We start from the raw sequence: 15,963 nt of genomic DNA, 5'->3' as shown, positions 1-15,963 counted from the left end.
GTTCTTTCCAGTTTCTGGCTATTACAAATAAGGCTGCTATGAACATAGTGGAGCACGTGTCTTTTTTATATGTTGGGGCATCTTTTGGGTATATGCCCAAGAGAGGTATAGCTGGATCCTCAGATAGTTCAATGTCCAATTTTCTGAGGAACCTCCAGACTGATTTCCAGAATGGTTGTACCAGTCTGCAATCCCACCAACAACGGAGGAATGTTCCTCTTTGTCCACATCCTCGCCAGCATTTGTTGTCACCTGAGTTTTTGATCTTAGCCATTCTCACTGGTGTGAGGTGAAATCTCAGGGTTGTTTTGATTTGCATTTCCCTTATGACTAAAGATGTTGAACATTTCTTTAGGTGTTTCTCAGCCATTCGGCATTCCTCAGCTGTGAATTCTTTGTTTAGTTCTGAACCCCATTTTTTAATAGGGTTATTTGTCTCCCTGCAGTCTAACTTCTTGAGTTCTTTGTATATTTTGTATATAAGGCCTCTATCTGTTGTAGGATTGGTAAAGATCTTTTCCCAATCTGTTGGTTTCCATTTTGTCCTAACCACAGTGTCCTTTGCCTCACAGAAGCTTTGCAGTTTTATGAGATCCCATTTGTCGATTCTTGATCTTAGAGCATAAGCCATTGGTGTTCTGTTCAGGAATTTTTTTCCAGTGCCCATGTGTTCGAGATGCTGCCCTAGTTTTTCTTCTATTAGTTTGAGTGTATCTGGTTTGATGTGGAGGTCCTTGATCCACTTGGACTTAAGCTTTGTACAGGGTCATAAGCATGGATTGATATGCATTCTTCTACATGCTGACCTCCAGTTGAACCAGCACCATTTGCTGAAAATTCTCTTTTTTCCATTGGATGGTTTTGGCTCCTTTGTCAAAAATCAAGTGCCCATAGGTGTGTGGGTTCATTTCTGGCTCTGCAATTCTATTCTACTGGTCTATCTGTCTGTCTCTGTACCAATACCATGGAGTTTTTATCACTATTGCTCTGTAATACTGCTTGAGTTCAGGGAAAGTGATTCCCCCTGAAGTCCTTTTATTGTTGAGGATAGTTTTAGCTATCCTGGGTTTTTTGTTATTCCAGATGAATTTGCAAATTGTTCTGTCTAAGTCTCTTAAGAATTGGATTGGTGTGGAAAGCCGTGATAGCATTCGCCATTACAAGATGGCGCCGGCTTCCGCTGCACCAGCCCGACTTCCTTTCAGGAAACTGGCTGTGTGCGCATGTGCAAGAGTGTGTTCGCACCAAGTCTTTGCCCACCCAGGGGCGTGCCAGTGAGATCATGGGTAAGTGACCAATCAGGCGTGGACACACCGTGCTAGGGTTTTATAAGGAGCGCCTTTCTGGGCCCCGGGTCTCTCCTCTTCAAGATGCAATAAACGCTTTGCTGCAGAAAGATACTGGTGTCTGCGCGTCGTTCTTGCTGTCAAGACATTGGGAGCGGGACAGATTGGTATTTTGATCAGGATTGCATTGAAACTGTAGATCGCTTTTGGTAAAATGGCCATTTTTACTATGTTAATCCTGCCAATCCATGAGCTTGGGAGATCTTTCCATCTTCTGAGATCTTCTTCAATTTCTTTCTTCAGAGGCTTGAAGTTCTTATCATTCAGATCTTTCACTTGCTTGGTTAAAGTCACACCGAGGTATTTTATATTATTTGGGACTATTATGAAGGGTGTCATTTCCCTAATTTCTTTCTTGGCTTGTTTCTCTTTTGTGTAGAGGAAGGCTACTGATTTATTTGAGTTAATTTTATATCCAGCCACTTTGCTAAAGGTGTTTATCAGGTTTAGTAGTTCTCTGGTGGAACTTTTGGGATCACTTAAATATACTATCATATCATCTGCAAATAGTGATGTTTTGACCTCTTCTTTTCCAATCTGTACCCTTTGATCTCCTTTTGTTGTCTGATTGCTCTGGCTAGAACTTCAAGAGCTATATTGAATAAGTAGGGAGAGAGTGGGCAGCCTTGTCTAGTCCCTGATTTTAGTGGGATTGCTTCAAGTTTCTCTCCATTTAGTTTAATGTTAGCTACTGGTTTGCTGTATATGGCTTTTACTATGTTTAGGTATGGGCCTTGAATTCCTATTCTTTCCAGGACTTTTATCATGAAGGGGTGTTGAATTTTGTCAAATACTTTCTCAGCATCTAATGAAATGATCATGTGGTTTGTTCTTTCTGTATGTTTGTATAATGGATTATGTTGATGGTTTCCTGTATATTAAACCATCCCTGCATTTCTGGGATGAAGCCTACTTGATCATGGTGGATGATTGTTTTGATGTGCTCTTGGATTCGGTTTGCCAGAATTTTATTGAGTATTTTTGTGTCGATATTCATAAGGGAAATTGGTCTGAAGTTCTCTTTCTTTGTTGTGTCTTTGTGTGGTTTTGGTGAAAGAGAATGTGGCTTCATAGAAAAAATTCGGTAGTGCTCCATCTGTTTCAATTTCATGGAATAGTTTGGATAGTATTGATATGAGGTCTTCTATGAAGGTCTGATAGAATTCTGCACTGAACCCGTCTGGACCTGGGCCCTTTTTGGTTGGGAGCCCTTTAATGACTGCTTCTATTTCGTTAGGAGTTATGTGGTTGTTTAAATGGTTTATCTGTTCCTGAGTTAACTTCGGTACCTGGTATCTCTCTAGGAAATTTCCATTTCCTGCAGATTTTCAAGTTTTGTTGAATATAGGCTTTTGTAGTAGGATTTGATGATTTTTTTTTAATTTCTTCTGATTCTGTAGTTATATCTCCCTTTTCATTTCTGATTTTGTTAATTTGGACACACTCTCTGTGTCCTCTCGTTAGTCTGGCAAAGGGTTTATCTATCTTGTTGATTTTCTCAAAGAACCAACTTTTGGTTCTGTTGATTCTTTCTATGGTCCTTCTTGTTTCTACTTGGTTGATTTCAGCTTTGAGTTTGATTATTTCCTGCCTCCTACTCCTCCTGGGTGAATTTGTTTCTTTTTGTTCTAGAGCTTTTAGGTGTGCTGTCAAGCTGGTGACATATGCTCTCTCCTGTTTCTTTCTGCAGACACTCAGAACTATGAGTTTTCCTCTTAGCACAGCTTTCATTGTGTCCCATAAGTTTGGGTATGCTATACCTTCATTTTCATTACATTCTAAGAAGTCTTTAATTTCTTTTTTTTATTTCTTCTTTGACCAGGTTATCATTGAGTAGAGCATTGTTCAACTTTCATGTATATGTGGGAGTTCTTCCCTTATTGTTATTGAAGTTCAGCTTTAGACCTTGGTGGTCTGATAGGACGCATGGGATTTTTTCTATCTTTCTGTATCTGTTGAGGCCTGTTTTATGACCAATTATATGGTCAATTTTGGAGAAAGTACCATGAGGTGGTGAGAAGAAGGTATATCCTTTTGTTTTAGGATAGAATGTTCTTTAAATTTCTGTTAAGTCCATTTGGTTCATGATTTCCCTTAGTCTGTCTACGTCTCTGTTTAATTTCTGTTTCCATGATCTGTGCATTGATTAGAGTGGTGTGTTGAAATCTCCTACTATTATTGTGTGAGGTGCAATGTGTGCTTTGAGCTTTAGTAAGGTTTCTTTTATGTTTGTAGGTGCCCTGGTATTTGGGGCATAGATAATTAGGATTGAGAGTTCATCTTGGTGGATTTTTCTTTTGATGAATATAAAGTGACCTTCCTTATCTTTTTTAGTTGAAAATCAATTTTATTCAATATTAGAATGGCTACTCCAGCTTGCTTCTTCCGACCATTTGCGTGGAAAGCTGTTTTCCAGTCTTTAACTCTGAGTTAGTGTCTGTCTTTGTCTCCGAGGTGTGTTTCCTGTAGGCAGCAGAATGCAGGGTCCTCATTGCATATACAGTTTGCTATTCTTTGTCTTTTTATTGGAGAGTTGAGACCATTGATGTTGAGAGATATTAAGGAATAGTGAGTATTGTTTTCTGGTGTATTCATATTTGGATGTGAGATTATGTTTGTGTGCTTTTCTTCTTTTTGTTTTGTAGCCAAGACGATTAGTTTCTTGCTTTTTCTAGGGTATAGCTTGCCTCCTTATGTTGGGCTTTACCATTTATTATCCTTTGTAGTGCTGGATTTGTAGAAATATATTGTTTAAATTTGGTTTTGTCATGGAATATCTTGGTTTCTCCATCTATGTTAATTGAGAGTTTTGCAGGATATAATAAACTGGGCTGGCATTTGTGTCCTCTTAGGGTCTGTATGACATCTGTCCAGGATCTTCTGGCTTTCATAGTCTCTGGTGAGAAGTCTGGTGTGATTCTGATAGGTCTGCCTTTATATGTTACTTGACATTTTTCCCTTACTGCTTTTGATATTCTTTCTTTATTTTGTGCGTTTGGTGCTTTGACTATTATGTGACAGGAGGAGTTTTTTTCTGGTCCAATCTATTTGGAGTTCTGTAGGATTCTTGTATGTTTATGGGCATCTCTCTCTTTAGGTTAGGGAAGTTTTCTTCTATGATTTTGTTGAAGATATTTACTGGTCCTTTGAGCTGGGAGTCTTCACTCTCTTCTATACCTATTATCCTTAGGTTTGATCTTCTCACTGAGTCCTGGATTTCCTGTATGTTTTGGACCAGTAGCTTTTTCCGTTTTACATTATCTTTGACAGTTGTGTCGATGATTTCTATAGAATCTTCTGCTCCTGAGATTCTCTCTTCTATCTCTTGTATTGTGTTGGTGATGCTTGTTTCTATGGCTCCTTGTCTCTTCCTTTGGTTTTCTATATCCAGGGTTGTTTCCCTGTGTCCTTTCTTTATTGCTTCTATTTCCATTTTTAACTCATTCACCTGTTTGATTATGTTTTCCTGGAATTCTTTCAGGGATTTTTGTGATTCCTCTCTATAGGCTTCTCCTTGTTTATGTTTTCCTGCATTTCTCTAAGGGAGTTTCTTCATGTCTTTCTTGAAATCCTCCATCAATATGATCAAATGTGATTTTAAATCTAGATCATGCTTTTCTGGTGTGTTTGGATATTCAGTGTTTGCTTTGGTGGGAGAATTGGGCTCCGATGATGCCAGTAATCTTTGTTTCTATTGCTTCGGTTCCTGCACTTGCCTCTTGCCATAAGGTTTTCTCTGGTGTTACCTTGTTCTGCTATTTCTGACGGTGGCTAGACTGTCCTATAGGCCTGTGTGTCAGGATTGCTGTTTTCCTGTTTTCTTTCAGCCAGTTATGGGAATAGAGTGTTCTGTTTTCAGGCATGTAGCCTTTCCTGTCTACTTGTCTTCAGCTGTTTCTGTGGGCCTGTGTCCTGAGTCCACCAGGCAGGTCGCAGAAAAGTTGATCTTACCTGTGGTCCCACAGCTCAAGTTGCTCATTGGGGGTTGCTTTTGAGCTCTCGGTGAGGGCAGCAACCAGGAGGGTCTGCGCTGCCTTTTGCCGGAGCCCCTGTGCACTGGGGTCCCAGATGGCGTTAGGTGTTTTCGTCTGGAGTCAGAAATGTGGGCAGAGTGTAGTCTCTTCTGGCTTCCCAGGCATTTCTGCCCCTCTGAAGGTTTAGCTCTCCCTCCCATGGGATTTGGGTGCAGAGAACTGTTGACCGATTCCCTTCATGTCCGGGCGTTTTCTGGACTGCCAAAACTGGTCTTTAATAACAACAAAATCAACATAAATCCATATATACATGGAAACTGAATGACTCTTCACTCAATGATAATTCTAACTAGAAAAGAAATTAAAGACATTATAGGATTAAAGAAAGTGAAGGCACAACATAGCCAAACTAATGGGACACAATGAAAACAATGCTAAGAGGAAAATTCATAGCTCTGAGTGCCTCCATAAAGAAAACTGGTGAAAGCATACTCTAGCAGCATAATAGCACATCTGAAAGCTCTAGAAAAAACGAAGCAAATACAGCCACAAGGAGCAGGTGGCCAGAAGTAACCAGACTCAAGGCTGAAATTAACCAAGTAGAATTAAAGAGAACTATATGAATAATCATCAAAACCAGGAGCTGGTTCTTTGAGATAACCAACAATATAGATAAACCCTTAGTCAGAATAACTAGAGGGCACAGAGACAGAATCCAAATTAACAAAATCAGAAATTAACAGGAGACATAAAATTAGAAATTGAATAAATTAAAAAATAATCAGATCTTATGACAAAAACCTATACTCATCAAAAAATGGAAAATATCAATGAAATGGATTTTGTAGATAGATACTAGGTACCAAAGTTGAATCAGGATCAAATAAACCACCTAAACACTCCCATAACCCCTAAAGAAATAGAAACAGTCATTAAAAGTCACTTAAACAAAAAAGGCTCAGGGCCAGATCGTTTTAGTGCAAAATTCTATCAGACCTTAAAAGAAAACCTAATACTAATATTTTTCAAACTATTCCACAAAACAGAAGCAGAAGGAACACTACCTATTTCATTCTATGAAGCCACAATTACACTGATACCTAAACCACACAAAAAGCCAACAAAGAGGACTTCATATCAATTTCCCTTATGAATATTGATGAAAAATACACAATAAAATTATTGAAACCACATCCAAGAGCACATCAAAATGATCATTCAAACCACTGAACTGAGAACAGGACCCCCATTGAAGGAATCAGAGGAAGAACTGGAAGAGCTTGAAGGGGCTTGAGACCCCATATGAACAACAATGCCAAGCAACCAGAGCTTCCAGGGACTAAGCCACTACCTAAAGACTATACATGGACTGACCCTGGACTCTGACCTCATAGGTAGCAATGAATATCCTAGTAAGATCACCAGTGGAAGGGGAAGCCCTTGGTCCTGCCAAGACTGAATCTCCAGTGAACGTGATTGTTGGGGGTAGGGTGGCAATGGGGGGAGGATGGGGAGGGGAACACCCATAGAGAAGGGGAGGGGGAGGGGTTAGGGGGATGTTTGCCCAGAAACCAGGAAAGGGAATAACACTCAAAATGTAAATAATAAATACTCAAGTTAATAAAAAAAAATGATCATTCAACGTGATCACATAGGCTTCATCCCAGGAATGCAGGGATGAGTCAATATACAGAAATCTATCAATGTAACCCACTATATAAACAAACTTAATTTTAAAAAAGCACATGAACATCTCATTAGATACTGAGAAAACATTTAACAAAATACAACACCCATTCATGTTAAAATTCTTGGAAATATCTGGAATTCAAGACCCAAACCTAAGCATAGTAAAAGCAATATACCGTAAACCAGTAGCCAACATCCAATGGAGAAACACTTGAAGCAATCTCACTAAAATCAAGGAAAAGACAAAGCTGCCCATGCTCTTACTATCTATTCAATATAGTACTTGAAGTTCTAGCCAGAGGAATTAGTCAACAAAAGGACAAAGGAATTCAAATTAGAAAGAAGTCAAGATATCACTATTTGCAGATGATATGCTAATAGAACTTCTACAGCTGACAAACGACTTCAGCAATGTAGCTGAGTATAAAATTAACACAAATAAATCAGTAGCCTTCTTCTACTCAATGAGTAAATGGACTGAGAAAGAAATTAGGGAAATAACACTCTTCACAATATTCACAAGTAATATGAAGTATCTTGGTATGACTCTAACCAAGCAAGTGAAAGATCTGTAATGACAAGGACCTCAAGTCTCTGAATAAAGAAATTAAAGAAGACCTCAGAAGATCAAAAGATCTCCCATGTTCATGGATTTGCATGATTAATATACTATAAATGGCCATCTTAGCAAAAGCAATCTACAGATTCAATGCAATCCCTATCAAAATTCCAACTCAATTCTTCACAGAGACAGAAAAAGCAATTCGCAAGTTCATCTGGAACAACAACATCCCAGGATAGTGAGAACTATTTTCAACAATAAGAAAACATCTGGGGGAATCACCATCCTTCACCTCAAGCTGTACTACAGAGAAATGGTGATTTAAAAAATAGCATGGTGGGGCTGGGGATTTAGCTCAGTGGTAGAGCGCTTACCTAGGAAGCGCAAGGCCCTGGGTTCGGTCCCCAGCTCTGAAAAAAAGAACCAAAAAAAAAATAGCATGGTATTGGTCAGAAACAGATAGATCAATGGAATATAATTGAAGACCCAGAATTAAACCCACACACCTATGGTCACCTGATTTTTGACAATGAATCCAAACCATCCAGTGGAAAAAGGACAGCATATTCAAAAATGACACCAATAGATTCAACTAACCTAGACTACTTGCAGCCTTCAGAGACTGAGTCACCAAGCAAAGAGCATGCATGGGCCACACTAAGGCCCTGAAACATACATAGCAGGTGTGCAACTTAGTCTCCCTGTAGGTTCCCCAACAACTGGAGTTAAAACTGTCCTATACAACTGTACCCTGATTGTAGTATCCATTCCACAGCAAAGGTGCCTCCTCTGCCCTCTGTGTGAGAGTATATGGTAGAAACATAATGGGCCGGTGTGGGCCTAACTCAGGATGTGGCTCATCCTCTCAGAGGAGGAAGGAGAAACTGATATGGGGTCAGGGGAGGGATTCTGTGAGAGGGGACTGGGAGAAGGCAGCATGTGGTATGCAAATGAATAAATAATAGGAAAACAGTAATATACATAATTACAACTCTGATTTTTTTTTAACCTGAATCATAAGGGATGGGAGCCACTTTCTTTTCTAAGACTTAATAATCTGGATTTCCTGATTTATTTGCATCAGTATATAGTGGAGGGCCTCCAAAAATTGGTAACCCTTTTACTATTTAGAGAGAATCAAATTAGTTCTTTTTATAAAATGAAATTACTTATTCTGGGGATACTTATTGTTAGTTTTCCCCCTAAAAATGACTGCAAACTCTCTGCCAATGTTCTTTTTGTGCCCACAATGATGCATTTTCAGCATTAAAAAACACATTGCTGTTTCTAGTTGTCTTTCACAACTGTCTTTCCTTAGTAGACAGGAAAAAATGGCTTGTGTTGTTAGTTTTCTGACATTAAGGAATTGACTCTAATAGTCTTTGGATGACCTCTATTCATAATCTCTGTCTTAAACATTTCAGAGAAACCTTTATCCCTGAATCCTAAGGAACTGTTTGTCAACAGTCCTTTAGAGAATGACCTAATCTTTCACAGCCACAGCAATGGGAACTTTGTATTTTTATATCTCATGTGATTGTTTGTATAACCACAACTGAAATGTGAACATTAGATTCTAAATCCACAATAGTTTTAACACATTCATTAAAAGGTGCAGATCTTCCTCTTTCATGTCAAATAGACTTTTTGCATTCAGCATTAGCAAATTCAAAGGCTAAAGATTTAGTTAAAAATTTTCTAGCATTTGGATCTGATATTGCTTTATTTAGAGATGTAGTTAGTCTTTGTACAAAGCCAGAGAAAGATTCATTTGATTTTTCTTTGGCCAATGTGTTGTTATCTTCTATGGTATCTTCTATGCCTGAGATTCTCTCTTCCATCTCTTGTATTCTATTGTATATCTCTTTAGAGATTTTCCATCTCCAGGGTTACCTCCCTTTGTGATTTCTTACTGTTTCTGTTTCCATTTTTAGGTCTTGAACTGTTTTATTCATTTCCTTCACCTTTTTTGATTGTGTTTTCCTGTATCTCCTTAAGGGATTTATTTGTTTCTTGAGGGCTTCTACCTGTTTGACTGTTTTTCTATAATTTTTCATTGTTTAAAAATTTCATTTGTTTTTTACACTCCAGAATTTATTCACCTTCTGGTCCACCCTCCAACTGTTCCACATACCATACCTCCTTCCCAACCGCTGTCTCCACAAGGATGTCCCCACTCCCCCAAACCCCTATCCCACCAGACCTCTAAACTCCCTGGGGCCTCCAGTCTCTTGAGGATTAGGTGCATCTTCTCTGACTGAACCCAGACCCAGCAATTCTCTACTGTATATGTGTTGGGTCCTCATATCAGCTGATGTATGCTGCCTGGTTGGTTGTCCAGTGTCTGATCTCAGGGGTCCAGGCTAGTTGAGACTGCTGTTCCTCCTACAGGAACACCCTCCTCCTCAGCTTCTTAAAGCTTTTCCCTAATTCAACCACAGTAATCAGCAGCTTCTGTCCATTGTTTGAATGCAAATATCTCCATCTGACTCTTTCAACTGCTTATTGGGTCTTTTGGAGGGCAGTCATGATAAGTCCCTTTCGGCAATTGCTCCAGAGCCTCAGTAATAGTGTCAGGCCTTGGGGCCTCCCCTTGAGCTAGATCCCACTTTGGGCCTATTGCTGGATCTTCTTTTTCTCATATTCCTCTCCATTTCCATCCCTGAAGTCCTTCCAGACAGAAACAATTATGGGTCATATTAATCCCATCCCTCACTTGATGCCCTGTCTTTCAACTGGAGGTGGACTCTACAAGTTCCCTCTCCCCAGTGTGGGGCATTTCATATAACGTCCCTCCCTCTGAGTCCTGAGAGTCTCTCAACTCCCAGGTTTTTGGTATATACTGGAGAGTCCCCCTCCAACCTCTCCTGAGACTATCTCCTGAGGTTGCCTGTTTCCATTCTTTATGCTGTCCTCAGGGCTTTAGACCATTTCCCCCACCCAGTAATTGATCATTTTTCCCTCTTCCCTTCCCTGTCTCTTTTCCCCCCCAGGTCCCTCTTTCCCTCTTCCCCGTCATGATTGCTTTCTTCTCCTTCCCAAGTGGGACTGAGGCATCCTCACTTGGGACCTTCAGAATACCAATATTCCTATATTTCTTTGAGAGAATTATTCATATCTTCTTTAAAGGCCGTCATCATCAGATAGTATTTCAAATCACAATCTTAATCTTCATACCCAAGGCTTGCTGTAGTAGGAGAGCTGGGTTCTGATGGTACCATGTTTTGTTGACTTGTGTTGATTATGTTCTTGTGCTTGCTTTCACTATCTGGCTGTCTCTGGTGTTAGCTGGCCTGAGTGTTCCCAATTGGAGCAGGACTCCTGAGAGGCAGGTGGGGCTGTGTGCCCAGGGTTAGAGCAGGCCTCCTGGGAGGCTAAAGAACATCAACAAGCCAAATACTTTTATATTGGTAGGAATTTTTGCATATTTTATTAATATAAAATTTTATTAATTAATATAGAAATTTTATTAATATGTTTTTGTTATAACATACTGTATTGTGTTTCAGCTATTGTTTAAGATATTGTACCTTAAACTTTAGGTACAAATATAAGTTATATTTTGTTACAATATACTGTATTATGTTTCAAATATTGTTTAAGGTACTGTATTTATGCAACTTATTTTAAAATATAAAGTGAAGTTCTAATTGTTGAACCTGCTATTATAAACTATTTTGGTTAATTAATAAATCAAATTATTAGTCTATCAAATTTATGGTCATGTTAGATATGAGTTTAGTTAATCACTAAAATAAGCATCCTAGTTTCCTGTATATGTTTTCAAAGTTAAATAGATAGTAGATATCTAGAAACAAGCAACATTTCCCTATACAGAGATATACTGTAGGTAAATGGCTTCAAAAACCTCAGTGATCTACATAATATAACATTTGAAGGTATTTTGTTAATAAAGGGCTCTTTGACAATGAGACATGTCAGCTCCTTCTACTTAAAAAAAAGGTGATGAGCATCAAAGAACCTCCATATGGAGTTTCCTTAAATGAAATCTAACCACCAGGCAAAAACTGCCATTGCTTCAACTGCTGACCAAATGCTGTGCAAACAGTGGACCAGTGTAGGGGTTTGGGTCCCATGTCCACTGCCACGGGGTGTGGGCACTCAGGGAGGCTGGACACAGGAAGGTTGACTATGCTTATCCCACACTGCCAGTGAAACAGGTGTGGGCTGTAGCAAAGCACCAGGATAACCACTCCAGTAGTGGGGAAACATAGTCTGAGATGTAGGACAGCTGGAGCTGGCTTGGGAATCCCTAAGCCTGTGAAGAGGCTGAGGCCATAGAGGTCCCAGGCTTTTGGACATCTATGTCATCTATTCAGGAGCCACTTAATGTCAGAGATGAGCTGATAATAGAATCTTGGCACGTGGCTGGATCGATTCCCCCCAGGGAGGGAACAGGGGATCTCTGGCTATTCCCATAGGGATAGTCCTTGGCTTAGCAGTCTTGGGGTGGGGGGTGGCTAGGAGTGCAGAGGGGCCTTTTACAGGAGATTAGACAACAGCTCTGTAGGCAAAGGCTATCTCTGTGTCTTCCCAAAGGAGATCTGGATGAAAAGAGGCAGCTCATGATTTTAAAGCATTTATTGTCATGGTCGAAAGTGGATACCCCACTTCTCAGGGTGGTCTTGAGATGAAATCTTTTGCAGGGAGGAAATGTCTGGGAAGGAAAGCTTATTGGTTAAGCCCTTCAGGCCTCTGTGTACCTTATTAGAATGGCAATTCCTGTTTTGAGCCTATATGACCACTGGTCACATCCTTTTCCTCATCTAGATGAGGAGGGGCTTGATGCATTGCCCTTAAGTGACTGATGGCCACAAATCTATGGGAGTGCTGTGGCTAGTGACAGGGGCCTGGTGCGCAGGAGCAGGCAAAGCTCCTACCTTCCCTTCAGAGTCTCCAGGGCTTCTAGCATTAACTCAACTGGGGACCAGGCCACCTTTCACAGTTTCACAGACAGGACATGAAGGGAAGTGACAGCCAAGACAGGTTGTCAAAGCCTTCAGGATTCCTGTTTCATAGAAAAATATGTCATATATTCTGGGCCAAAGCAGTCTTCAGATGAAGATGTAGGACTCTCAGCTCCTCCAGTGCCATGCCTCCCTGGATGCTGCCATGTTCCATGATGATGACAGACTGAACCTCTGAACCTGTAAACCAGCCCAATTAAGACTTGCCTTGGTCATGGTGTCAATTCACAGCAGTAAAATCCTAAAATGGAAGTTGGTACCAGGAGTGGGGTATTGCTATGATAGGCCTAACCATGCTTTTGTTTGACAGAATGTGGATTTGGGGAATTTGCATTTGGAAAGTCATGGAATGTTTAAGTGGAGCTTAATGGGCCAACATAGTAGGAATATGGAAGAGGTTGAGGGTCAATTGAACGTGTAAGCCTGCTGGCCCAAAAGTTTTCAGTGGAGAAGAACTTTAATATGAGGACAAGAGACTGTTTTATGTGATGTTTTGGTGAAGAGTGTGCCTGCATTTTGCCATTGTCTGAAGAGACTGCTTAAGGCTAAGGCAAAGATACTTATATTAATTGTATTGACAAAGGAAGTATCAAAAAAGGCCAATAGAGACACTGTTCTTTTGTTAAGTCTGATGAAGAATGTTTTGAACAAACGTAGCAAACTGAGAAAGGAAAAAAACAACAAAATATATAGTTTGAGTGTTAAAGGGACACCAGGAAGTGAAATGGAGCTGAATCCTGTATTCAAAGATATTAAATTAAATTAAAGGACTAGTGACCTTGGGGCAAGATCCCACCCAGCTGAGTTTAGATCCATACAAGCCTTTAATTCTAGGAAGCAAAGACAAGCAGATATCTGAGTTCAAGGCCATCCTAGAACAGAGCAAGTTCTAGGTGAAGAAAAACTTAAATGCAAGCTTAGTGGACCACACCTTTATAATCCCAGTGCTTAGGAGACAGGCATACAGATCCCTTGAGTTCCAAGTCAGTCTATGCCATAATTTCCAAGATAGACAAGCTTAGGCAGTGAAGGAGTTGGAAAGCAGAAAGCTAGTGATAATGTAATAGAATAAGGGGGCAATGTTCTAGCCCCAGCAAGCAGCAGAACTCAGCAGCTTTGGAACGTGGTCCTGGCTTTAGGGTCCAGAATAGAAGGGACTACTGGGACAATTGATGTTGTTTAGCTAGAGCTAAAAAATTAGGGGTGATCACTGAGGTGAAATCTTCTGGGAAGTGTTTTGTGAGAGCCTAAAGAAGCTGTGTTCCAGAGGTAACCAAGGTAGTACCTACTGCAGTAACCATACTTGATAATGTATAAGAGTCACCCAGGTGGTATTGGTTTTGAAGGCATAAGGGAGTCATGAAAAAGAGCTGAGGCTTGGCACTGTGAGAGGTGATGAAAGGCTATTGGTGAAAGTGCAGCCACAGTTGCAGTTGACAGCCTAGGACTAAAGGGGTCATGCAAAAGAGTTGAGGCTTAGCACCATAAAGAAAGCGTATGAGAGGCTATTGCTGAAGCATAGTTGCAGTTGAAGACCTCAGTGTATTGGAAATACCAGTACCATAGGATGATCATCAAGAACAGCAGCAGCAGTGCAGTGGATCAACCTAAGCTTAGAGTGCTACAGAGGGCAGAGCTGGAGAAGTGATGCTAGCCCTTTTGGGAGCCCAAAAGATAATATGCAGGTCCTGTACATTGAAAATGAAGCTGTAACCCTGAAGTTGCCTTGGAGACTACAAGATGTTTGAGATTCCAGAGACCTGTGCTATCTGCTGAGAAAAGCTGCTAACAGGAAGTGAAACCCACCCAGGAGAGAGAAGTTTGTTTCAGTCAACAAAAATAAAAAAAAAAGGAGTTGGAGATCTGAAGACCACTTTGATATCAGACATGGAGGTATAGAATTTGGAGTTTGCCCAGCTGGTTTCCTGGCTTGCTTTGGGATTACAGTTAAGTGATTAGATGAATCTCAGAAGAGACTTTGAACTTTGGACTTTTAACATTGTTGAAACAACTAAAGACTCATGGGGCTTTGGAAGTTGGACTAAATGTATTTTGCATTATTCTATGCTTAGGTATGGTCCCCATAGACTCATATGTTTGAACAAGCCTAGGGGGCCAGGGAGTGGAATGTGATGGTTTGTATATGCTTGCCCAAGGGAGTGGCACTGTTGGGAGGTGTGCCCTTGTTGGAGTAGGTGTGGTCTTGTGTGTTTGGGTTTAATACCCTTGTCCTAGCTACCTGGGAGTCAGAAATCTGCTAGCAGCCTTCAGATGATGCTCAGCTCTTCCAGTGCCATGCCTGCCTATATGCGCCATCCTTCCTGCCATGATGATAATAGACTGAACCGCTAACCCTGTAAGTCATCCCAATTAAATGTTGTCCTTTATAAGACATGCCTTGGTCATGGTGTCTGTTCAGAGCAGTAAAACCTAATAAACAAAACAGGTCATGACTGTGCCTTATGCCTTTGGAAGAACCTGAACCTCAGAACTGATGTGGTTGGCTAATTCATAATTGCTGCTGGAGAGGTGGCTCAAAAGAGCACTATCTGCTCTTCCAGAGCTCCTGAGTTTAATTGCCAGCAACCACACAGTGGCTCCTAATTGCTGAGAAATAAAGGGTGTGATAAGAAGTCAAGTCCCAGGAGTGTCCAGAACTAGGCAAAGAGCACCTACATAGGCTGTCAAGATTCAGAAGAGTAAATAAATGCTGGAATATAAGCCCAAATAACCCAATGTTCACCTGCGTGTGATAGAGAAAAATATCATAGCTATGCATGGTGAGAGGCAGAGAGAGATGAATCTCTTTGAGGTCTAGACTGTCCTGGCCTGGTGGCAAATTTCAGACCAGCCAGAGATACAAAGGGATACTCTCACACACAAAAACAATCTCAAATGTAAAAGTGGAAAACCAGCCAAAGACACAAGAGGCTTTAGGGCCCAGAAACCATTTGGGAACAAGATAAATTAGGATTTAAGAAATTGTTGACTGTCTTTGGATCCTGATTCCCTAACTGGGCTGCCTTCTAGTGCCTCACTTTGGAAAGGATGCACCTAGACCTAGAGATGTGCAATTGGGATATAAAGTGAATGAATAAACTAATGAAAAAAGGAAAATAAAAAAATTGAAGAACACCAGATCTAGGTGTGGTGGCATGTGTGTAACCTCAGGATTCTGGAGTTAGAGGCAGGAGTATGAGGAATTCAGGGCCATCCTTGGCACATAGTAAGGCTGAAACTGGGAACTATTAGAGGCTTTCTGTCAATAAAAAGCAAACAATACCCCAATGCTACTCCACCAAAAATGTAAAATTTGGGGCTGAGAACTGAGTTAATTTCTGACACTACAAAAGGAAAAAAGTAATGATCCCTTATATTGGAAATTTTAAATGAAAACTAGAGTG

This window comes from Rattus norvegicus, chromosome 3 (assembly GCF_036323735.1).
Source record: "Rattus norvegicus strain BN/NHsdMcwi chromosome 3, GRCr8, whole genome shotgun sequence".
Taxonomy (NCBI): domain Eukaryota; kingdom Metazoa; phylum Chordata; class Mammalia; order Rodentia; family Muridae; genus Rattus; species Rattus norvegicus.
The sequence above is the reverse complement of the archived record's forward strand: the minus strand, read 5'-3'. Positions refer to the sequence as shown.